We start from the raw sequence: 26,882 nt of genomic DNA on the forward strand, positions 1-26,882 counted from the left end.
CAGGTCATTTTCAATGGTGAGATTATAACAATTAAACTATGCTGTGATGCTAAAATATGCATTTTACAGAGTACAGCAGCACATCTAATCTGCATGAATTATTAACTTTATCTTATGTATGGTTATAGCTCTAGTACCTTAGCTCTTTCCTGTCCATTGACCTGCCAATATGGCTTTAGTGGTTCTCAGAGCACAAACCAAGCACAATGCAATTCCACACTAGGATCAGTAGCAAATAAAGAAAACTCTCACAATGTCTGATTTTGGAAACTAAAAGCTGTGCTTTACATTGAAATTAATCTATAATCAGTTTTGAAAGTCACATGTCTGAATATACAATCCTGGAAGGCTGCCTTACAGACTGTAACAACCCTTTATTCATATGTAACATGCACACATTTTGCTTCCAAATATTCTTATGGCATCAAATGACAATTTAACAGTAACAGTCCAAAGCTGGAATATGAAACATTCACTTCTGGAAGGCGTCTTCACCAGTTTACAAATGTCATGAAATATAAGATGCAAGCTATAATTTTTGAAATATAGATTTCTTTATTAAGGTATACATGCTGGTAACACTACTATGTGAATAAATCACTTTTATTTGTCGATGAAACAATTTGAGTAAATATTTTTTCTATTTGTTCATGGGATGTAGCTGACACTTGGCAAGGCTGTATTTATTACCTAGTCCAAGTTGATCTCAGTTGGTGATGGTGGGCCATCTCCTTGAACCACTGTGGTCCATGCAGTGATGGTTTGGTTAGGAATTCCATGATTTGAACCCAGCAATATTAACACCCCTTAATACCATTACCTAACAAAATTCTGTCCCCTCAGTTTTGAAATATTCAATTGACCCAGTGTCTATTGCTTTGTGGAGGGAGTGAGTTCCAGATTTCCACTTTGTGTGACGTGATTCCTGCCATGCCCCCACACCGCCCCCCGCCCCCACCCACCCCGGGCGAAAAGTTTCAAGAGCATCACAGAGTACCCAACCTCTGACCTGCACATATAACCATGTTGTTGATATTCTGGTCTAGTTAAACTCCTGGTTGCCCTCATGATAATAATGGTCGTGGACTTGTCAGCTAGCAGCAGTAAGAGGAGGTAGTTGACATTTTCTGCCATATGATGTATGGTTGTTACCTGTCACCTGCTCAAAATCCTTATGGAGGATGACAGGGGCTACTTCATTATCTCAGGAGTTGTGATTGGCACTGAACACTGTGGAGTTGTCAGCTAACAGCCTCACTCCATACCTTATGATGGAGGTAAGATTATTGATGAAGCAACTAAAAAGGATTGGAATGAGAACACTGCTGTGTGGAATTCTGGCAACAAAAGTACTGGGCTATAAAGATTGACCTCTGAAAACCAGAGGTTTTCTCTTGTGTCTTTGTTTGACTCCACCCTCTCCTGTGCCCCATTAACCTCAGTTCTGCTCGTGGTCCTTGATGCCATACTCAGTCAGTGCTGCCTTAATTTTAAAGGAAGCTACCCTAACCTTTGTTCTGCCATGTCTGCATCAAGGCTGCATTGAGCTTTGAAGCCAAATGGTTCTGGTGGAAACCAGAGTGAATATCAGTAAGTAAATTATCACTGAGTAGGTGCCATTTGGTGGAACTACTGATGACTCCTTCCATCACTTTGTTGATGATTGGGTGGGGGGTGGGGGGGAATGGTTGATGGTGAGGCTGATAGGGTAGCCATTGTTCAAGGTAGATCTGTCCACTTTTTGTAGATTAGGATATACCTGAGTAATTCTCCAAAGTGTCAGAGAGATACCAGTGTAATAGCTGCACTGCCACAGCTTAGGGAGAGCTCGTTCTGATACTCAGGTCTTCAGTACTTGTCAGGGCCCATAGCCTTTACTGTGTTCAATGCACTCAAACACTTCTTAACATCACATGGGGTGAAGCAATTAGGCAATACACTGGCACCTATGATGGTAGAGATCTCAGGAGGTGGCCGAGTAGGATTATCAACTCAGTAATTTTGGCAGAAGTATGTTGCAAATATTTCAGTCTTGTCTCTTGCTCCACCAGGGTAGAGGATGGGACTGTTCATGGAGCCTCCTCCTCCTGTTAGTTCCATGATGATCTACCACTATTCTCAATGTAGGGCCTATTGGTTGTGGTGCTGCTTAGCTCTATCTATACCATGCTGCTTTTGGTGATAAGCATGGAGGTTACCCTGTTGTGTAGCTTCATCATTTTACAAACCTTATTGAATTAGGGATCTTGATGGCAGTCGAGGCTGGGCCATGAGGTCACAGATTGTGATAAATTCTGCTGCCGCTAATGGCCCACAGTGCCTCATAGGTGACCAGTTTTTGGATTGCTAAATCTGTCCTTAGTTTGTCCGACTTAGCATTGATGCCTATGAAGGCTGCCTTTCCCAAATCCAAAAAATGCGCCGTTACATTGAAGGTAGATGTGAGCACATCGGGAATGCAACAGAAAGGTTGTGATTGCCATTTTAACCTCCCAACTGTCCCGTTCCTATCAAAGTCAAACTAAGTTAATGGCCAGAATTTTATGCCGCCCCAGCGGGTCAGATGGTGGCATGGGGGTGGTGTAAAATTGAGTTGCAGGCTCTGGGAGGCCTACCCGCCCTGATTACGCCTCCAGACAAGTTTACGGAGGTCAGGTGGAGGGGCGGGGGTGGGAAACGGCCTGCCCGCCAGAGGCCAATCAAGACCCTTTAGTGGTCATTTAATGGCCACTTAAGGGCCCTTGCCCACCTCCACTGGTATTTTACCCGTGGCAAGAGGGTGGGCTGGGGACATGAAAGGCCGCCCAGCAATAGCTGCCAGCCTTTCCGCGCCCGGGGGGGGGGGGGTGTGGGGGCATGGCAGTCGGGCACAAGGTGCCCGATTGAGGGCCGCCTCCACCTCCCAACCCACCCCCGGGACTCAAGACACCCCCCACCCCACAATTAGGCATGCCCCCTGGTGAGGCATGCTGCTACTTACCCCCTCCTGGATTCATTGCATCGACTTGGCTGCAGTCCCAGCAGTGGCCACCGCTCCGGGTGCCGTTGCTGGGACTAAGAGCTGCCGGCTCAGTGATTGGCCGGCAGATCAATGAGGCAGGACCTCCTCCCTCAAGCGGGTGGAAGGCCAGCCTCGGGACAATTAAAGCCTGGGGATCCATAAAGTACAGATGGCGGAAGCGGGTTCACCACTGACTTTCACGTTGGAGTCTGGCTCCCATCCATCTACCATAAAATTCCGGCCACATTTTGTGCCCACATTTTAAAATAATTCTTTGTATATTTGGTCCTTTTCAAATATTAACATTGACTATTCAAAGCATAATGTTGTAACTGACTGCCTGAGAAACAATCAACAACCTTCTTGAGATTTATTATTTCCTATTGAGCTAGAAATGCAAGTGTTAGGAGCTTATATTCTAAACCTCAAGCCTTGAATGTGTTTTGATTCAAGCAATGGACACAGTAAAAAGTATGGACTGTTCCACCTGTGAAAGCACTTTGTAATGTAACACTGCTCTTGAATCTTTCAGACATGTGAAAAAACAATGAGACATAATTTGTGTGACACCATACACATATTTTCCTTTTACTGCTTGATGTTGGGAATATGTGGAAGTGCTATTGTTATTTTGTTTTATTTTAATTGTTGCCTAATTATGTTCTGTGGAATGGAATATCTCTCATTTAAAAGAATACCTGCTTCATTTAACATTTGATGACCCCAAAGCTTTCTTCAAAGTTGATAGATCCACAGCTTAATAATTCAACGTTTGCATTTTAGTGATGGATATTACGCATTAAAGAAATGTACTAAATTGTAGAGCGTTTCACAGTCTTATTCACAGTATCTTTGGAAGTAACTGAATTCACGCATTCTTAACAGCTATGACAGGTATAAATTAGTCGAGAATCATGCGACAAACTGTAGAGTTGATGTGCTCAAATGTACTCTTTGAAGTGCAGCATAAACATAATCAGTTGCATGTGAATTAAGAGCATTTTGCAAGGTGCGGAAGTTAATTAAGAGTGGAAGTTGTCTAACAGACTAAATATTGTGCATTTGAGATTGTTGGCAAATTAGAGACAGTACAAGCTAATAAAGGAAAATTAAATGTTAAGTACTTAATATGATGTATTTTTTCTATATCCTTTATAAAGGACAACTGTTCTTTTTCAATTGAATATATATATATATACTAAAGTCTGCAGTAAGCTTGTGAAATTAGCATTTAAATGATCATTTGTTATGTAGTTATGCTCTGACAGCATAATGTATGAAGATTATCACATCTGCTAAAAAAAGACTTTTTGTTGCAGTTGTGTTAGTGCTACAATATGGAAAAGACAGTCTATTGTCACATTTCATTATTGTACCCTTGACTCAGTGCAGCACTTTACCTAATAATATACATCTATTAGACAGTCATCAATTCTACGATACTCTATAATAATAACTAAACATTTTCTACTAGGTTCCCCGAACCTTTTTTATTCTTCAGAGAAAAATGAAAATATCATTGACCATTTTGGAAATTGGCTGCTGCGTTTTCCACATTACAGCAGTGATTACACTTCAAAAGTATGTCCTGTGGTTATGAAAGGCACTATTTAAATGCAAGTCTTTTTTTTTACAAAAAGGAGGTTGAATGTACATGGTACTCAAGATGGGGTCTGACTAATTCCTTACATCAACAATACAGCCACCTTGGATTTGTACTTCAACCTTCTGCTAATGTAACCTAGTCCCTCATTTTCCCTTTTTCTTACTGCAGTGAACTGAAGTTTCATAGATTCACTTGTAATCCTTAGGTCATGATCAGCATGTTGAACCACATTGTCATTGAACATCATTTCCTTGCTCCCATACTAAGTATTTTACATTTATCAACATTGAAGAGCATTTGCTAAGTACTGCCCAATTAGTTAAAATAAATTCTAAATCTGGATTCATTGCTCCTTATTGTTTGCTATGCCTCTTAATTTTTTATCACATTGTTTTCATCTGTGTTATTATCCTTGTATTTTAGAATGTGTTTGGCAATGTTAATTCTGCAGGATAGAACTTGTTTGATCAAAAAGCATTCTCTATTGTAATGGTAGATTTTGTACACACGTGTAACAGAGGCTGAAGATCCATAGGCCTTTGATCCTGGTACAACTGTCAGGAATGGGCGCACTGAAAGCATTTGCTGCTTACCATATTTTCCAGGGTATGAGGCAGTTCCCTGAGATAGTTAACGCTAGTGGGCACTCAATTCACTAGCAGCTTGTCTCAGGTGCCCAATCGGTGTGGGTGCCCATGCAGGAAACATGCCAGGTGTGGTGTGGTCCATCCACCCCTTTGTAAGGGGAGCAATAAAACGTATCCAGTTTCAAAATATTCTGGAGTCCAGGCCAAGTCCCATGTTTCATCCCCAGTTGTGCCCACTTGTTCCCTTGCAGAGGCCGATGTGCTTTTGTTTTTACTGGGCTTACAGCCACTGCTGTTCCATTGGCTTGGGAATCCTGTCCCTCTGGCACAGATGAAGTTGCTTGTAATGGATGGGAGTTCTGCCCCAAACAAAGCCTTGTAGAAACTGCAAGTATGTTTACGTACATACATGAGAATTTTACAGAGCTACAAAAATGATAACAGTCATGTTTGGAAAAGAAGCATAAAATGGCCCCTGACCTAGAAGTATGAATAGGGTTTGCCTTCTGAAAAATGCAATTAATGTGACGTTAGATACTGTCCCAGCATGGAACCTTGCTTTCTAGAATTGTGTATTGGAGAATCAGACATGAAATTGCCTGTCCTTAGGAGCACAGGACCAGGAGTAGGCCATTGAGCCTATGAGTTTGTTCTGTCATTCAAGAAGATCATGATCGATCTGTGACATAACTCCATTTAATCTTTGCCAATATCCCTCAACACCTTTGGTGAACAAATATCTATCAATCTCAGAGTTAAAATTAACCATTGACCTAGCATCAGTTGTTGCTTGTGAAAGAGAGTTCCAAACTTCTACCACCCTTTGCTGATGACCAATCAAATACATCAATGTGGGGTATCACTGGAACCCTCAACCCCAACATCCCAGCTGCCTTTGCTGTTGTACATTGCTCCGCCATCCCTTCACCATGATGCCGCAACTCTGGGAAGTCAAGGAAAACTAACATCGTCCCATCTACCAGGCCCTCAACAATGCCCTGTTTGAAGCCACCCAAGCTCTTTTGGACCCATAAGCTTAACCTTCAACAATGCGACTGCAACCCTGATGAAATTTGGAATATCAAATGGCGTTCACAAGAAATTACAAACACCTCATGAAAAATCCAATACTTGAAGTTTCCTGGCTTTGATCTTCCGCGAAGCTCATGGGTAAACCTAAACCATGTCTGCATAAACCATGGCAGGTGTGGATTCTTCATGTAGAAATGGAAAAATAAAAATTCTCCATATGTACCTGTGGTCACCCAGAACAGACCATGGAACATATAATGACTCAATGACCAATTCACAAATACAAAGGAAGCATCACAGTGATACACTACGCTCCTCTTGTTGCAATTATCTGGCTTAACCACCTGAGTGTAAGATGTTCAACACAAAACAAAAACAGAAAATAATAGAAATATTCAGCAGGTCAGGCAGCAACTGTGGAGAGAGAAACAGAGTTAACAGGCTGGATTTTATGCTCTCCCCCAAAGGAGAGTTTGAAGGTGGGGACAGCATTTAATTGGGCAGGATGGTGGCAGGTGGGGACCCCGCCACCTTCCCGCCTTCACCCCAATTAAGTCTGAGATGGGAAGGCCCATGGATGGCTTTCCCACTCTGCCACCAATTGAGGCCCTTAAATGGGCAATTAGTGGCCAATTAAGGGCCTGATCTCACCATTGCTTATATTAGCCAAGCAGCGGGTGGGCCTGTCACCACACGTGGAGCATAACAAGCAAACCCATGTGGGTTGCTTGCCAGTCTGGTGGGGACAGTGGATGGGGGTGGGGGGGGGGGGGGGGGTCTCTCATTCAAAGGCACTTTGTGCCTGAAAAAGGTGCCTGGCATTGGCAGGGGGGGAGGGGAGGGGGTTGCACTGTGAGCCAACCCGCTGCCCTTGTTACTGACCCCCTACACTTCTCTCCCCCAAGACCCCTACTCAGCGAAACCCCTCCCGCCATGACTAACCTGTGGTCTGGGTCCTTTGACGATCCTAAGCCTCGCGTCGTGCATTACTGGCTGCAGCCATCACCTCCATTGCCGGGTCCTTAATCCTGGGGAAGGCCAGTTGCTGCCCAGTTAAGTTACTGATTGGCACATGATGTAGCAGGCCTTCTCGTAAAAAGCTGACACGGGGCTCTCACCGGCTCTTTAGCCAGTGGCCGAGAATCCCGTCACCTAAATAAAATACCACCCAACATTTCAGGTCATGACCTTTCATCAGAACTGACCTGAAATATTAACTTTGTTTCTGTCTCCACAGATACTGCTGAGTATTTCCAGCATTTTCTGTTTTTGTTTTTGATTTCCAGCATCTGCAGCATTTTGATTTTGTAAAATCTTAGTTGTTGCTCTACATCTTACATCAGTCATAAGAAAGTAGAACACCAGCCTTTATGTGTGGAAGTGTTTCATAATTTCACTCCTGAAAGACCTGGGTCTCATTTTTTGACTATGCCCCTAGTCCTGGGCTCCCCAACCAGCAGAAATAGTTTCTCTCTATCTACCCTATCAGTTCCCTTAATATCTTGAAAACTTCGATCAAATCACCTCTTAACCTTCTAAATTCCAGGGAATACAACTCTAGTTTGTGTAATCTCTTTTCATAATTTAACCTTTGGAGTCCAGGTATCATTCTGGTAAATCAACACTGCACTCCCTATAAGGCCAATATAACCTTCCCAGGGTGTGGTGACCAGAATTACTCACAGTACTCTGGGTGTGGTCAAACTGGGGCTTTGTTTTTAGCTATAGCATAACTTCTACTAGCTTGAATTCTAGTCCTTTAGATATAGAGGCCAGCATCCAAATTATTTTCTGTACATATCCATGACATTTAAATAGAGTCATAGAGAGACACAGCACTGAAACAGGCCCTTCAGCCCACCGAGTCTGTATTGACCAACAACCACCCATTTATACTAATCCTACATATAATTCCATATTCCCTACCCCATCCCCACCTTCCCTCAATTCTCCTACCACCTACCTACACTAGGGGCAATTTACAATGGCCAATTTATCTATCAACCTGCAAGTCTTTGGCTGTGGGAGGAAACCGGAATACCCGGTGAAAACCCACACGGTCACAGGGAGAACTTGCAAACTCCGCACAGGCAGTACCCAGAAGCAAACCCGGGTCACTGGAGCTGTGAGGCTGCGGTGCTAACCACTGCGCCACCCCATGATCTATGTACAGGGACCTGCAAGTCCCTTTAGACTGCCATTGTTTCTAGCTTTAACCATTTAGAAAGTACATTGTTCTATTCATTTTAGGTCAAAAATGGATGACCTCATATTTGCCTACATTGAAATCCATTTGCCATAGTCTTGCTCTTTTGGTTAATCTGTTAAGAACTCTTTGTAATTTTATGTTTTCCTCTATGCTGCTGTGTCATTGGCAAACTTGGATATGTGGCTTTCTATGTCATCATCTAAGTTGTGAATAACCATGGTGAATAATTGAAGCCCCAACTCAAATCCTATACCAGTAGTCACATCCTGCCAGTTAGAGTGCCAGCCCATTATCCCTACTCTATGTCTCCCTCCATTCAGCCAATGCTATGCCTGTGCAGGGACGAGGGAGCAGTACCTCAGGACATGCGCGATGCCAATATCATCACCCTCTATAAAAACAAAGGTGACCGCGGTGACTGCAACAACTACCGTGGAATCTCCCTGCTCAGCATAGTGGGGAAAGTCTTTGCTCGAGTCGCTCTAAACAGGCTCCAGAAGCTGGCCGAGCGCGTCTACCCTGAGGCACAGTGTGGCTTTCGTGCAGAGAGATCGACCATTGACATGCTGTTCTCCCTTCGTCAGATACAGGAGAAATGCCGTGAACAACAGATTCCCCTCGACATTGCTTTCATTGATCTCACCAAAGCCTTTGACCTCGTCAGCAGACGTGGTCTCTTCAGACTACTAGAAAAGATTGGATGTCCACCAAAGCTACTAAGTATCATCACCTCATTCCATGACAATATGAAAGGCACAATTCAACATGGTGGCACCTCATCAGAGCCCTTTCCTATCCTGAGTGGCGTGAAACAGGGCTGTGTTCTCGCACCCACACTTTTTGGGATTTTCTTCTCCCTGCTGCTTTCACATGCGTTCAGGTCTTCTGAAGAAGGAATTTTCCTCCACACAAGATCAGGGGGCAGGTTGTTCAACCTTGCCCGTCTAAGAGCGAAGTCCAAAGTAGGGAAAGTCCTCATCAGGGAACTCCTCTTTGCTGACGATGCTGCTTTAACATCTCACACTGAAGAGTGTCTGCAGAGTCTCATCGACCGGTTTGCGGCTGCCTGCAATGAATTTGGCCTAACCATCAGCCTCAAGAAAACGAACATCATGGGGCAGGACGTCAGAAATGCTCCATCCATCAATATTGGCGACCACGCTCTGGAAGTGGTTCAAGAGTTCACCTACCTAGGCTCAACTATCACCAGTAACCTGTCTCTAGATGCAGAAATCAACAAGCGCATGGGAAAGGCTTCCACTGCTATGTCCAGACTGGCCAAGAGAGTGTGGGAAAATGGCGCACTGACACGGAACACAAAAGTCCGAGTGTATCAAGCCTGTGTCCTCAGTACCTTGCTCTATGGCAGCGAGGCCTGGACAACGTATGTCAGCCAAGAGCAACGTCTCAATTCATTCCATCTTCGCTGCCTCCGGCGAATACTTGGCATCAGGTGGCAGGACCGTATCTCCAACACAGAGGTCCTCGAGGCGGCCAACATTCCCAGCTTATACACGCTACTAAGTCAGCGGTGCTTAAGATGGCTTGGCCATATGAGCCGCATGGAAGATGGCAGGATCCCCAAAGACACATTGTACAGCGAGCTCGTCACTGGTATCAGACCCACCGTCCGTCCATGTCTCCGCTTCAAAGACGTCTGCAAACACGACATGAAGTCCTGTGACATTGATCACAAGTCGTGGGAGTCAGTTGCCAGCGTTCGCCAGAGCTGGCGGGCAGTCATAAAGGCGGGGCTAAAATGTGGCGAGTCGAAGAGACTTAGCAGTTGGCAGGAAATAAGACAAAAGCACAAGGGGAGAGCCAACTGTGTAACAGCCCCGACAAACAAATTTTTCTGCAGCACCTGTGGAAGAGCCTGTCACTCTAGAATTGGCCTTTATCGCCACTCCAGGCGCTGCTCCACACACCACTGACCACCTCCAGGCGCTTACCCATTGTCTCTTGAGATAAGGAGGCCAAAGAAAAGAAAGATGTCTCCCTCCATTCAGCCAATTTCCTAACCATGCCAATAATTTGCCTTCAACTTCATGAGCTTCAACTTGAGTCTTTTATGAGGGACTTTATCGAACGCCATATGAAGGCATAAATAATATTCATAGACATTGCCCTGTCCACTACTTTAGCCACCTTTTCAAAAAATTCAATCAGGCATGACCTACCCTTTCATAAGATCATAAGAACTAGGAGCAGAAGTAGGCCCCTCGAGCCTGCTCCGCCATTCAATAAGATCATGGCTGATCTTTTCGTGGACTCATATCCACTTACCCGCGCTCTCACCGTATCCCTTAATTCCTTTATTGTTAAAAAAGATATCTACCTTAGCTTTAAAAACGTTTACTGAAGAAGCGTCAACTACTTCACTGGGCAAGGAATTCCATAGATTAACAACTCTCTGGGTGAAGAAGTTCCTTCTTAATTCAGTCCTAAATCTGCTCCCTCTAATCTTGAGGCTATGCCCTCTTGTCCTAGCTTCACCTGCCAGTGGAAACATCCTCTCTACTTGTATCTTATCTATTCCCTTCATAATTTTATATGTTTCTATAAGATCCCTCCTCATTCTTCTGAATTGCAATGAATATAATCCCAATCTACTCAGTCTCTCCTCATAAGCCAACCCCCTCAACTCCGGAATCAACCTAGTGAACCTCCTCTGCTCCCTCTCCAGTGCCAGTACATCCTTTCTCAAGTAAGGAGACCAAAACTGCACAAAGTACTCCAGGTGCGGCCTCACCAATACCTTATACAGCTGCAACATAACCTCTCTGCTTTTAAACTCAATCCCTTTAACAATGAAGGACAAAATTCCATTTGCCTTCCTAATTACTTGCTGTAGCTGCAGACCAACCTTCTGCGATTCATGCACAAGGACACCCAGGTCCGTCTGCATAGCAGCATGCTGCAACTTTTTACCATTCAAGTAATAATCCTTTTTACTGTTACTCCTACCGAAATGAATGACTTCACATTTATTAACCTTGTATTCCATCTGCCAGACCTTTGCCCACTCACTCAATGTATCTATGTTCCTCTGCAAAGTTTCACAGTCATCTGCTCACTTTGCTCTGCCACTCATCTTAGTGTCATCTGCAAACTTTGACACCCTACACGTGGTCCCCAACTCCAAATCATCTATCTAAATTGTAAATAATTGCGGTCCCAACACCGATCCCTGAGGCACACCACTAGTGACTGATTGCCAACCAGAATAGCACTCATTTATCCCCACTCTCTGCTTCCTGTTAGTCAACCAATCCTCTCTCCATGCTAATACTTTACCCCTAACGCCATGCATCCTTATCTTATGCAGCAGCCTCTTGTGCAGCACGTTGTCGAAGGCCTTTTGGAAATCTAGGTACACCACATCCACTGGGTCCCCTTTGTCCACCTTGCTCGTAATGTCATCATAGAATTCCAAAAGATTTGTCAAGCATGACCTGCCCTTCATGAACCCATGCTGCATCTGCCCAACGGGACAATTTCTATCGAGATGCCCTGCTATTTCTTCCTTGATAATAGATTCAAGCATCTTCCACACGACAGAGGTTAAGCTAACTGGTCTATAATTAATGTCCTCCACTGTGAAGACCGATACAAAATACCTGTTCAATGCCTCGGCCATTTCATCATATCCCATAACTAAATTCCCCTTCTCATCCTCTAAAGGACCAACGTTTACTTTAGCCACTCTTTTTCGTTTTATATATTTATAGAAACTTTTGCTATCTGTTTTTATATTCTGTGCTAGTTTTTCCTCATGTTCTATCTTACTTTTCTTTATCGCTCTTTTTGTGGCTTTCTGTTGACCTTTAAAGTTTTCCCAATCTTCTAGTTTTATGCTGTTTTTGGGCACTTTGTATGCCTTCTCTTTCAATTTGATAGCCTCCCTTATTTCCTTAGACACCCATGGCAGATTACCCCTTTTCTTCCAGTCCTTCCTTTTCACTGGAATATACTTTTGCTGAGCACTTTGAAAAATTGCTTTGAAAGTCCTCCACTGCTCGTCAACTGTCCCACCATAAAATCTTTGTTTCCAGTCTACTTTAGCCAAGTCCTCCCTCATTCTATTGTAGTCCCCCTTGTTCAAGCGCAGGACCCTGGTATTGGATTTTATCTTCACACTCTCCATCTGTATTCTAAATTCAACCATACTGTGATCACTCCTTCCAAGAGGATCCCTAACTATGAGGTCATTAATTATTCCTGTCTCATTACACAGGACTAGATCTAGGATAGCCTGCTCCCTCGTCGGTTCCATTACATACTGTTCAAGAAAACTATCACGGATACACTCAACGAACTCCTCCTCAAGGCTACCCTGACTGAGCTGGTTCGACCAATCTACATGTAGATTAAAATCCCCCATGATAATTGCCGTACCATTTTTACAGGCATTAGTTATTTCTTTGTTTATTGCCTGCCCCAATGTGATATCATTTGGTGGCCTGTAGACTATGCCTATCAATGACTTTTTCTTCTTAGAGTTTCTAATTTCCACCCAAATGGATTCAACCTCATTCTCCATAGAACCTATATCATCTCTCAGCACCGCCCTGATGTCGTCCTTGAGTATCAGAGCTACACCACCTCCCTTACCTTCCTGTCTGTCCTTCCGAATAGTCTGATACCCCTGGATATTTAACTCCCAGTCGTGACCAACCTGTAACCATGTCTCCGTAATGGCTACCAAATTATATTCATTCGCGATGATTTGTGCCGTTAACTCATCAACCTTGTTACGAATGCTACGAGCATTCAGGTAAAGTGCCTTTATGCTAGCTTTCTTACCCTCATGATTTCCAACATCTCTAATAATAACTCCTGAGTTATCCTTCCTTTCTGCTTCTTTCATAGTCTGCCTTGAACTTAAACCCTCCTGCACACATGTTAACCTGCTGTTTACCTTTTTATTTACCATCATACTCCCTGTCGTTTTCCCTTTCCCCCGAGTCACTAGTTTAAAGTCCTAGAGACCACCCTATTTATCCGTTTCGCTAGAACACTGGTTCCAGATCGGTTCAGGTGGAGACCGTCCCATCGGTACAGATCCCCCCGGTTCCAACACTGATGCCAATGCCCCATGAAATGGAACCCCTCTTTTCCACACCACTCCCTTAGCCACGTGTTTACTTCCCTAATATTCTTATCCCTAAGCCAATTTGCACGTGGCTCGGGCAGTAATCCGGAGATTATGACCCTCGAGGACCTGTTCCTTAATTTCGTTCCTAGTGCTTTATAATCCCCAAACAGGTCCTCCATCCTAGCCTTGCCTATGTTGTTAGTCCCAACGTGGACCACAACAACTGGATCCTCCCCCTCCCGCTCCAATATCCTTTCAAGCCGGTCAGAGATGTCCTGCACCCTGGCACCGGGCAGGCAACACACCGTGCAGGACTCCCGATCTGGCTTGCAAAGGATACTATCTATCCCCCTAATTATAGAATCCCCTATAACTACCACTTGTCTTTTTGCTCCCCCCTCTTGAATGGCCTTCTGCACCATGGTGCCATGGTCAGTTGGCTCATCCTCCCCGCAGCCCTTTTCCTCATCCACACAGGGAGCAAGTATCTCGTACCTGTTGGATAAGGTCAAAGGCTGAGGCTCCTCCACTCCTGAACTCAGGATCCCCCTACCTGCCTCACTTGCAATCACACCCTGTTGTCCCTGATCACTAACTGAATTTGAATTACTTAATCTACCAGGTGTGACTGCCTCCTGAAACAAAACGTCCAGGTAACTCTCCCCCTCCCGGATGTGCCGCAGTGTTTGAAGCTCAGATTCCAGATCATCAACTCTGAGCCAGAGTTCTTCCAGCAACCAACACTTGCTGCAGATGTGGTCCCTGCCGTTCACAATGGGGTCAGCCAGCTCCCACATCATACAGCTACAGCACATCACCTGCCCAGCCATCTCTACTTAGTTAATTACTTTATTACTTTATATAAATTTATGAGTTAAATACTTTCTGATACTTCTCTGCTATGGTCTTTTTCAAATAACCAATTAATAGATAAATCAAAAAAAGAAAGTAAAAAAAGAAAGTAAATTTTTAACCAATCACACGGTACAGAAGAAATAAAAAAGCTTACCTTATCAACACACCAGAGTCCTTTTTTTTTGGTTAGAGGAGGAGGGTGGTGGGAGACACTACACGTGCAAATCCATGCTGGCTTTCTCTGATCAGCTGAAAAATTTCAAGGTGTTAAGTCACTTTATCCTTAATTATAGACTTTAGTAATTTCCCAACAACAGATGTTCGGCTAACTGGTCTATAATTCCCCAGTTTCCTTCTCTTACCTTCCTTATATAGCAGTGTGACATGCACAAAAGGAACAGTTCCTGAATCAAGAAAACTTTGGAAGATTATTATTAGGGCATCTGCAATATTCTCACCTACTTGCTTTAAAACTCTGGGATGGAAAAGATCTCATCTTGGTGATTTGTCACTCTTTAGTTTCTTCATTACTTTCTTCATTACTGTTCCACTGTGCTAATTTTCCAGCAATCAAATTGAACCACTGGAAAAATCAAGAGTGTCTTGAATCTGGTGCACTGAACTCCATGGCCAATGCTCTGATCCAGACTCCCATCAAACATGGCTTTGGCCTGAAAACAAAGCTATAAAAGATTTATCTTTTAGAGTTCACTTACATTCAACACAGCCAACCAAAGCAGGATAGAAATACACAAAGCCAATAAAATGTTGATCTAAATAGCTAAAACTGTAGAATACATGTCAAGGGAAGTTATAATCAAACTGTACACTGCTCTGGTCAGACCTCATCTTGAGTACTGATCCCAGTTCTGGTTGCCAAGAAACAGGGGAAACATTTGTGTACTGGAAGCAGTGCAGAGAAGAGTCAAAAGGCTGCATCCCCAGTGAAAGAGTCTGTTTTATCAGGAAGACTGGAGAGACTTGACCTTTTCAGTCTGGAAATGGGCCATCTGAGAAGTGACCTTATAGCAGCATATAACATTACAAATGGCATGGAAAGCATTAATTGGAATATTAATTCAAGTTGAACAGTGGGAGTAGGACAAAGGGAACACAGGAGCTTACTAGTAAAAGGTAATTATAGGACTGACATCAGAAAATTCTTCATCATGCAGAGAATGATCAAAACCTGGAATGGATTTCCAGATTGAATGGCAGATACATAAATCCAAGAACATTTAAGCAAAAAAATAGATGCAGCAATGAGTGGACATTAATTTCTTTATGAATGGATGAATTAAGATGGGCTGAATGGCCTTTCTTACACATTGGTATTTTGTGATGTTAGTAGATAAATTATTGATGGATGTAAAAAAAAGAAAGCGGGGATATCATGGCCACAGTTTATCCCTCAACCAACATCACTAACACAGAATGGCCCCGAATTTGCAGTGAGAATAACATGAGGCTATCAGTGCTCACCGCTATAATGGAGGAAATCTGACAGCAAGTTCTGATGTACACATGTGTGCAGTTAAATGTGGAAATCCAGGAGTCGCTGTCAAAGATACCTTGATACCCTGCTCCTCCAAAGGATGCACTGTTTTGTCGATAGACTCAGCATTGAAATGGCTGCAATGCTGTGAACTTGGGGTACTTGCCAACCAATTCCGCAATGGAAATGGCTGAATAAATTAGTGTTTGTGTATGCAGGAGCAAGTGACTTTTTAATGGCATAATAGGTGATAATTATTGCTGAACAACACTGCAAAATTAACTTTACAAATGTGGAGTCTCATTCCCTCAGATAAAAATTAGTATTGGAGTTGTTAAAAAAAAATTCTGTCTCACTCTTAATTCCACCTGTGTACCCCAATTTTTAGTTTTCTTTGTGTGCATCATTTATATCTAATTTATATTCTCTGCTATATACTTCCTGATTTGGCCTCTATAAGGCTGAATGCCTCGATTAATTGAAGAGCCTTGCTGTTGCTTAACCTGCTCACATGCACTACAATTCCCCTGTAGAGGGTGTTGCACTGGGAAAGATGCCAGATTAGAGGAAATGTGTACTGACAGGCCTGGTTAAAGTCTGTAGGTATCTGCCAGTGAGGTGAATGGTGCTCGCTGAGCTCAAAATCCAAGTCATTATCATATTACTATTTGTGGGGCCTTACTGTGTGCAAATTGGCTGTTGTGTTTCCTACATTACAATAATGACTGCATTTCCAAAAGTGCGTCATTGGTTGTAAAATGCTTTGGGACATTCGGAGGTCATGAAATATGCTATATAACTGCAAGACTTTCTTTGTTCATTGGCTCGGAACATAATGGCCAGATATTTCCTCAGAGCTGCTCCTGCTCTGCCACTCCACACCTGAAGTGCATATGTAAACAGGATTTCTGCCTCATTTTTTGTGAAGTTATGGTGGCAGCACTGAGGAAATTCCAAGCCAATGTTTCTTATTTATGATTAGTCTCAAATAATGACGGTTTCAAAACAGTTTATGTGGCAGCATCCTAACCAAAAGCCACTGAGTATGAGCCAGTCAAGGCTGCATATAACCAGAACCTAACTCCCAAATTACATTAGGTTATTCACCTAGCCAATCCCCCAAAGAACTGATTGAATGTGAAGTATTCACAATGAGGATGGAAACATTCATTTTGCCATTCTTGTTCTCCTTTAATAACCAATAACAATTGTGCAAAGACATGCAGTCAAGATCACTTCGTCTTCCTGATAAAGAACACATGATGGCAAATGGCAAGGAAAGAGAATGAGGGCAGCAATGATTAAACAATTTCTCCCCTCCCATCCTCTCCTGTTCAATAGCTGCCAGATGCCATCCTGTATTTCACCCAAATATCCATTATTCATTCGTGACCATTAACAAAGTAGCTGTTGACAGGTCCATCGAAGCCCACTGAATGGGGAGTGGGAATATTGGCTCACTTTCTCTCTGTTAACCTGAATCTTGTTGTAATGTATATCTGGGGCCACAAATCCTTTGGGGTCATATTCTGATATAAGTACCTGGATGCACCTACCCAGAACCTCCAGGGAGAGGTTTCTTCATTTAAGTGTTGCTGGCCAGTGCCTGCAGCACTGCAAGCACACCGAGGATATCTATCCTACCCCCACAGGTCAGAAAATCAACTGTAGGTTTGGTGCTGTCTATGCACATTAAAGGGAGCCTAAATAATTCTACCTTTGAAAAAGGTTAGGCCCCTCGGCTGCCATTCTGCAGGCCACTAAAACCTCATTTTCTGGGCATGTCCTGATCCCCTCAGAAATAAACTGTATAGTGTCAGAATTCCACATGAGATGCCTAATATCCTGCCATAACCTTGGTGAAAGACTGACAGAATAGTCAAAGAAATGGCATGAATGGGTGTTTACACCTTCTTCCAAGGTTTCTAGCGATCTGCTACTGAAGTTATAGCAAAAGATTGGAATAGCTCCTGCAGAAATTACTGGCCCATATTTTCAGTATTCATGTCTACCTTTAATATATTTTGGTTTACCTGCAATATAAGTTATAATGAGCTCCTATCGCACCATACTCTCAGTGCAACTAACTGGTTTCAAGTTTAGGATTTGTCCACAGGAAAAACAGGGCAAATTATAAAATGTAATCCCCAAAGTTCACAAAAATCCTGGAATACCATATAATTAAAAACTAACTTCAGGTTCATCACAGGCTTTATATTCAAGCCTGAATTTGTTTGTTGATTGTCCTTTTGATTTTATCAGCATATTGAAGCTGTTAGTCAGCTTTTTTTCTGGAGCTGTTAGTCAGCTTTTGAATTTCCAGGTTGGCATTTCTGAAAGCTTTGTTATTAAATGGAGAAGTTCAGCCTACTTGTTTTCTTGTAGCCATGTCTTCAGTAGCAGGACAGCTTAAAGAATGAGCAGTTCAAGAACTTTTAAGAACTGTTGCTTAGGATATCTCTCTCCCTTGATCCTTGTACAATCTTAGTATATTCCACATTATCAGCCCCACTGAAAGATAATAAAGAGTGCTTTGAATTTTCCATAATACTGTCATTAAGAAATAATAATGCATCATGGAGTTTTGTTTCTTCACCTTAAACCAAAGCACCAGTAGAGGGCCTCAATGTTTTCCACACAAAAATAATCCTGTTTGCTTGAAGGAATTTCATATATCAAGCAAAGTAGGTATGTGAAAGAAAAAATAGAATAAAGTAGGACACTAAATAGACTTGCTGTGCACTTAAAGGTCCATTGTTACACTTCAAAATTATAATTTATTTACTCCTCGCAACCCACCTTGGCCACTATCGTTGTACAAGTCAGGGAAACTGAGTAAAATTGGGGAAAATAGAAGTTTATTCATAAATCTAAACAAAAAAACAAATGAGGGAATTTGTTTCGTGTGATTTATAAATAAGAGATGCAGACAGTGGGATTAAGTAAAGAAGGATAAAAGCAAGATAACAGAAGGCCATTTGACCAATTATAACCCAACCCATTGAGAAGTTTAGCATCCAAACTTGCTTAAAAAGCATTTAAAACCTCTAGTATCTCACTAGGAGGACTGTTTCAATAATTTATCACAATCTGAATGATGACATTTTTCTTAAAACTGTTTTACTCATTTCATTTTATATCTTCACTTCCTTTCCTGGCTGGATTTAACGTAGTACATTGGATTTGTCCTATCTATAATTACTTAATGCTTTGGTCAATATTTCCTGAGACCTCGTGCCACTGGGCCTTTCACAAAGCAGGTTGCTTATTACAAAATTGGGCTTGCGGTGAATATACTTTTTCATCCATCAAAGTCAGTGGATATAAAATTATGCAGTGCAGGTCTGAGATTTCTCAACCAAGTGCTCCCTATGAGTGTCACTCCTTGCCAGGAATACACAATCAGGGAATCAGCCCTTCACCGCCCTTGGTTGTAATAACAGTAATATATCAACGCAAGGCTAACATGGAGACCTCAGACAAATTAAAGAGACAGCAGAAAGCTAACGCTGTTTCCACAGCAACAATATTTGACTCACCACCCTCAAGTACGGTACAATGGAGAATTGAGAAGTTTCTTGTCAGAACAAATGTATCAGTTAATTATTTTTGAATGGATCATTCATTCATTCATTGCCTGTCAAGTATAAAATGCTTTTAAAATGTTCAAATGGATTCCACCATGAGTCAACTCCTCTGAAACATTTTTTTTTATATTTACCCAGAAGATCACATTCCCCTCCCTCCCCATTGAAAAATATTCAGGATGCTTCTGGCCCCTTTAATGATGCACCCTTCTCTTTCCGGTGATCCAGCCACTATCCTGCTACATTGCTGCCGAGTTTTGCCAGCTAGCTATGATGAACTTCCTCCGTATGACAGAGCCAGGATACCAACTCTTAGCAAGGAAAATGGACCAGAATGGACCAGGGTTGTTGCAGTGTGTACAAGTCCCACCCTAACCCATTTCTGCCAGCAAAACTGCTCCAGCGGAAGACCAAAATTTAAAATTCTTTCACTGCATAATCCTGTCAACAACACAAACTTAGTTTAGGTTTGTGTTTGAATGGCTAGTCCCCACACAGTTTAAATACAATGTCATAACTATATGGTATTCTGTGAATTAAACAGATGCGATTCAATGAGAATATTACATACAAAAAAAAATCCCAGAAATTATCAAAAGTGAAATCAGAGATTGCATGGCTGCAGGGGAGGGAGAGTGGGAGGTGGGAAGAGAAAAAGTATTTAGACATGATGCTCTGGTCACCACGGTGTGGGTCAGGCTTGATTCAATTCCCCATCAATTTCTTGTTAACAACCAGGAGTATTTTTCCCAATCCCACTCCAGAAATTTATAATTGCTATTCTGCCCATAACATGACAATTCATTGGGCAGGGCAGAGTCGGGGTGAAGCAGGGAAGTCTACTCAGTATGGTAAATGCTAAAACTATTAGTCACAGTGCTGCTGCTGTAATTTCATGCATTCTCAAGAAATCAGTATGCTAAAGGTTACAATCATTAATCATTTACACTAAATAAGCTGTCCTGTAATGTTGTGTTTACATATACTTTGGATTAATATTTCAAAATCAAAACTCCTTCTCTTGAAGTCGATTCCATTACATTAGACAACAAAGATTCATTTAGTAAGTGTTGGCAAAATAAGATTGGGGACAGGATAGGAGCCACACAGCTTATTCAAACGCGAAAGAGCCTGATCTTAGTTCGCAAAATAAATGAGAGATACTGGTATGAGCCCCTAGTTGTCCTGAGAAGGTCATCATGGAACTTCCCCTTGAACCATTGCAGTCATTGTGGTGATGGTGCTCTCATGAAGTGTTGGGTAGGGCAATCCAAGATATTGACCCAGTAACAATGAAAGAACAAAAATGAAATGGAACTATAGGTGATACTGTTCTTATGATATGGCTTCTCTTGGTGGCAGAGGCTGTAGGATTAGAAGGTTGTGTCAAAGTAATTTAGTGAGCTGTTACAGTACATCCCTTTGGTAGTACGTACTGCAACCTCAGTGAGCTAATAATGGAGGGGATTGATATTGAGTGCAGTAGGAAGGGCACCAATCAAACAAACTGCTCAGTCATGGATGACACTGAGCTTCTTGACTGTTATTGCATCTGCGCCTATCCAGGTGAATGGTGAGAATTCTGTCATATTTCTGATTTGACCCTTGTAAACGTGGAGAGGCTTCGGGGGTCAGGAGGGCGGCTATTTGTTGCAGAGCTCAGCTTTTGTAGCCCTAGTGTTGATATGGCCAGCTCAGTTAAACTTCTCATCAACAATGACACCCCCCAGTGTTGATGATGGCTGATTTGGCAATGTTGGCACCATTGAAGGTTGGGGCCAATGGGTGGGCTTTCTCTTATTCAAAATGGTCATTATATGACACTTATGTGGCTCGAATATTACCTACAAGTTGCCTGCCCAAATCTCTGCAAGTTTTCCAAATCCTGTTGTAGACTGGCATGGGTTGTTTCATTATTGAAGGAGCTATGAATGGATTTGAGCACTATAAATTCATTAGCCAACACTCTCACTCGACACTATAATAGAGAGAAAGTCTTTGATGACGCAGCCAAGGATGTTTCCAAGAAAACCCTGTAGCAATAACCTGAGGCTGGTCACAAACAACTGCCGCCATCTTCGTTGTCAGGAATGACTATTGTTTGGTGCCATTCTTGATCAAGGGCAGTTACTCCCACCTCTTCTGGCATTCTGCTTTTACACCCATGTCTGGATCAAGGTTGTGATGAGCTTTGGTGTAAAGTGATTCTGGCAGAACCTGGATTGGATGTCAGTGAGAAAACTATCCCTCCTCATCCTTCTCAACCTGTCTGTAGCCTTTGACATGGTTGATCATACCATCCTCCTCCAATGCCTCTTCTCCATTGTCCAGCAGGGTAGGCTTGTCCTCATCTGGTCCCATTCCCATCTATCCAGTTGTAGCCAGTGAATCACATTCAATGGCTTCTCTTCCTACTCCTGCAACATTACTGCTGGACCCTACAATAATTTATGCATGGCCTCCCATTTGTCATCTACATGCTGTCCCTTGATGACATTATCCAAAAGTACATCAGAATCCATATGTACACTGACAACACCCAGCCCTACCTCACCACCACCTCTCTCGACACCTCTACTGTTTCTAATTTCTCACACACCTTGTCCAACATCTAGTATTGGAAGACCAAACATTTCCTCCAGTTAAATATTAAGAGGACCTGAAGCCATTGTCTTCAGCTCTCACCGAACACTGTTCACTAGTCACTGACTCAATCTTTCTCCCTGGCCACTGTCTGAGGCCATTTGCAATCTTGGCATCCTACTTGACCCCAAGCTGAGCTGCCAACCCCATGCAAGGGGTACCTGAATTTGAAGACTGTGGTGAACTCTGGACAATTTTGCTGATAATATTGTTCCCAGTCCCTCATGGGTCCACGGTATTGACCCGCAATGTCTGTCCTTTAACTTGTCCCTCTTAATAAAATATGATAGAAGATGTCCTCAATGCAGAAATCAGAATTTTCTTCACAAGGACCATGCAGTGGTCATTCTGACCAACTTTATTGTGGACAGTTATGTCTGTGATGGATTAGTTGGTGAGGACAAAGTCAGGTAGAATATTGTCCCATTTTTGTTGCCTCACCAAAGGACACAGGCCTAAAATGGCAAGTATGCCCTTCAGGACCTATCCAGCTCCATCAGTGGTGGCACTACCAAACCAGTCATGGTGCTGGACATAGAAGCCAACTCCCACCCGAACACCCAGGGAGCATTCTGTCGCTTGCTTCTCTCTAAGCCTCCTCCAAGTGATGTACAACATGGAGGTATGCTGATGTGTGTGTTAAGGGGGGGAAGCAGTTTTGGTTTGTTACTCCTTAACTTTAAGCTAATCAATAAGAATGAAAGGGAAAGTGCAACAAAAAATGTACAATGGCATGAGTGTGACACAAATTAAAGAAAATCTTGACCCTTATAGGAAATAAATGTTACACAATAGAAGGTGTGCAGGTCCACAGCTGCCTGTTATGCAAACCAGCTTTTTGCAGCTGTAATAAAGCATTAGTATTCTACATTTTTTTTTTGCCTTTATGGAAGCTTTTCTCATAAGCTACAATTCTCCTTGTACAATTGTATCAATACATTATTATGAGAAATAATAATTAAAAAAAATAAAAAAAAGTTGGTGTGCCATTTCTCATCCTGGTAAGTTTGGTAATGAAATAAGGAACAGTAAATATTTTGAATTGCTCTGCTATGAGGACATTGCCTTACCACCTGATTGCATATTAACCCTCAAAGTTTCTGTCCCAGACCTTCTGATGCTCCTGATTAAAGGTAGATGAATTGCACAAAGTGACATCATTAGGAAATGACCGGGCTTGAAACAAAAAACAAATTGATGAAAAAAATACTAAGAAAAGCAGGGCTGTATTTCAATAAAAAAAGAGCTAGACTTAGATGCAACTAAAAGAAAATTAGTGATAAACTGCATGAATGCAACTAGCTGGTTAAACCCTATGTTTTCTCACATAACCACAGTCACTGCCCTTCAAAAGTACTTCATTGTGTAAATCACTTTCAGATCTGTTCATAAAGTAATAATAAATGACAGAAAGGAAAGCACTTTCTTAATCTTTCACAGATTTTTTAGTATTCAAATACAAAAAGCTAGAACTATCTCATGCTTTTAACTTAAGACTCCTTATGACTGCTATTCTTTCACTTTTCAACCTGCTATTCGATGTTGTTTACAGAAACCATGAATCCACATTAATATTCTTCCTCAGAATCTCTCTCACCAACCCACCCACTGGAGTCCTGCTGTCATCAGTTGCTTTGGCATCACTAGCTCTAATTTGACAGCTAATTAGTACTTACTTTCTCTGTATTTGTTTAATCTGCTGTTCACATAACCAGATTTTAGCATGTATTGTGTTATTGAAGAACACCTTTTTTGACACACTAGAATGTGTACAAGTTATAACAGATGTTTTTTTATTGTTGCAAGCATTCCTGATGGGGCTGTGTGTGGAAATGCCTAAAGCCACAAAGATCGACATCAAACTATATTAATATGGAGAAATACACACTTTGCTCCCTCCATATGCTTCTAAATGTTGCGTGGAAAATTGTAAAAAGCCAAGGACAGCTATGAAGAGTGAGAAAGATAGAACAATAAGTCCTTGCAATCTTCTCATGTTCCAATTATAAAGCAAACCACAGAGAAACAATTGACAAGGCATGCAGAGCTATTGGCTCAAAACAATTCATAAATAATCTGAATTGATGCTGCAACCTAAAAGCAGGGCCAAGTGAAAATAAACTATCAAAAATCCATAGCTTCAAATTGTCAAATTATAACTTGAAATAGACATTCTCTGCTTTTGCTTGCCATTGTACCATAACGACGTCTGCATCTCCTTTGCTTGTTGTGATACCACTTAATATATGAATAAAACAAAAATCAGATCATTCACCAACCCCACCTTTACATCCTTTGATACAATAAAATCAATTCACTGCCAAATGTCATTTGAAGACAAAAACAATTTGCATTTATACAATGCCTTTAATATAGGAACGTTATGAACCAAACTTTGACAATGAGCCACATAAACAGATATTAGGGCAAATGACCAAAAGCTTAGTCAAAGAAGTACATTTTAAAGAACATCTTAAAGGAGGAAAGAGAGATACAGAGGCAAAAAGGTTTAGGGAGGAAATTGCAGAGCTCAAGGCCTTGAAAGCTGAAAGCACAGTGTCAGGCAAGCCCCCTCACCTGCCAAGAATAAGGAAAAATAATTTTGCCACATGAACATTGATTTTAAACAGTTGTTGGTGAAGGAAGAACTTACTTAAAAAAAAACAATTGGAGACTTTGGCAGAAGAAAACATCAACACACCATACTTCAAAGGATGAAGGAGCTATTCCCTGCTCCAATTTAATGCACAATGAACTTTTGATTACCAGACATTGAAGCATTCCAGGTTAACTACTAAGATGGCCGAATACACAAACAGACGTGGTCAGGCCAGTTTGGGTCACATGACTAACTGACTGTTGGAGATTTTTGAATTTGAACTTCCAACAAGGAATTTGAATTCAGAAGGCTGTTTTCTCTTGGACTGAGAACACCTCTCTCCTGTTTGCTCTCATCTCACTCTCATCAGCTTCGGAAACCATTGAAGACACGGGTAACCCTAGAGAGAAAAGTCTCCTACAGTAAACAAGGTTTAAGAAGAATACTGGGCCCCAATGAAAAGCAAGACTACTTACAAAAGGACTACGGTGAGCTCAAAGCACAGTAAACAAGATACTCTTCTGATATTGCCTCAAACCTCTCCATTTTATTTTTCTTCAGCTCTTTTCTGTCCCTTATGTGTATCGCGTGTGCATGCTAGCGTGGGAGCGTCATATATCCGTAGGCGTTAACTGCATTAGAGTTTAAGGTTTAATAAATTTCACTTTTCTTCTTTAAACCTAAGAACGCCTGTTTATTCTCATTTCTTTGCCTTATAATTGGAAAGTGGTGAACAAGAATTCACAAAGGAGAAGCTCAAAACACAGTGCGTTTAAAAATAAAATCCTGTTACAATAAGATCAGTAAAAGACCCCTAGACACCTTTCTCACCTGGTCGTAACAACAATCACCAATGGTGAAGCAATTAAAATTGTGGATGCACAAGATCCTAGAATTGGAGGAGTACAGATATCTCGCAGGGTTGTGAGACTGGAGGAGCCACAGAGATAGAGAGAGGCAAGGATATGGAGGGATTTGTAAACAAGAAAAAGAGTTTTAAAATTGAGCCATTGCTTAACTAGGAGCCAACGTAGGTTAGCGAGTACATGGGGTAATGAAGGAATGAGACTTGGGGCTGAATTTTACCGGCTGCTCGACGACATGGGTCGCGGCAGAGGGGACCGGTAAAATTCTGCAGGGAGAGTCTCACCTTGACCCCCAATGTCAAGAAGGGACCATTGCATACTACCGGCGATGGGGGGACCTTGGTGCGGCCCCCCCCCCCCCCCCCCCCGGCCCACCCTGCCGCTTGGTGGTGGGGCCTTCATCTAAATATTTAAATGAGCATGAATTAAAGGCAAATGAGCTTACCTGCTGCCGCCAGCCATCCCACACCACTTTTACCGCTGCCGATCGCAACGATCGCCTTTGGAACTCTGTACGGAGTTCTGAGGTGAGACACAGGTGGGGAGGGGGAGAAGTAAAATTATCAGGATGCTGGGGGGATGCGGAAGTGCGGCAAATCTTTTTCATTGGGTTTGGGGATAGTGGGAAGAGGTTTAGGCTGAAAGGAAATAAAGTCCAGGGGGGAAAGGTCATTACTGCTAAGTTGCTTTTGGGGACAGGCCAAAAAAATGACTTGGGGCGGGGGGGAGGTGTGGGGGTAGGATGCAGGTGTGGACAAAGCTTTAATTATTAAAGAACTGGTCCCTTTAATCATTTAAATGTCCTCTAAGGGCTGGAAGACCTTTAAAAATGGCGCCGGCGCCTGCATGGTGGCACCGGACGCTGATGCCAGGGACGCGGCAGCTGCCCCCTCTACGTCATCGGGGGCAGCCACTCTGCCCCCTCTATTTAAATGAGCCCCTGCGCATAAGATTGCGGAGGCTCGGTGGTGGCTCTTCCGTGTCGGAAGGCTGCCGCTTACGCAGCATCCTGCCATGGATAAAAATTCAGTCCTTGGTGTGAGTTAGGACATGAGCAGCAGAGCTTTGGATGAGTTTAAGTTTATGGAGGGTGGAAGGTGGGAGGCCAGACAGCAGTGCTTTGGAATAGTCAAGTCTAGAGATAACAAAGGCATGGATGAGGATTCTAGTAGTAGATGAGCTGAGGTAGGGATGGAGTCAGGCAGTGTTTCAGAGGTGGAAATAGTGTTAGCGATTGTGTGAATATGTGCCAAAAATATTAATTGTCTAAACACTTTGTGTGAAATGCATCTTGTTTTGCTAAA

Source organism: Heterodontus francisci, chromosome 3 (assembly GCF_036365525.1).
Source record: "Heterodontus francisci isolate sHetFra1 chromosome 3, sHetFra1.hap1, whole genome shotgun sequence".
NCBI classification, from domain to species: domain Eukaryota; kingdom Metazoa; phylum Chordata; class Chondrichthyes; order Heterodontiformes; family Heterodontidae; genus Heterodontus; species Heterodontus francisci.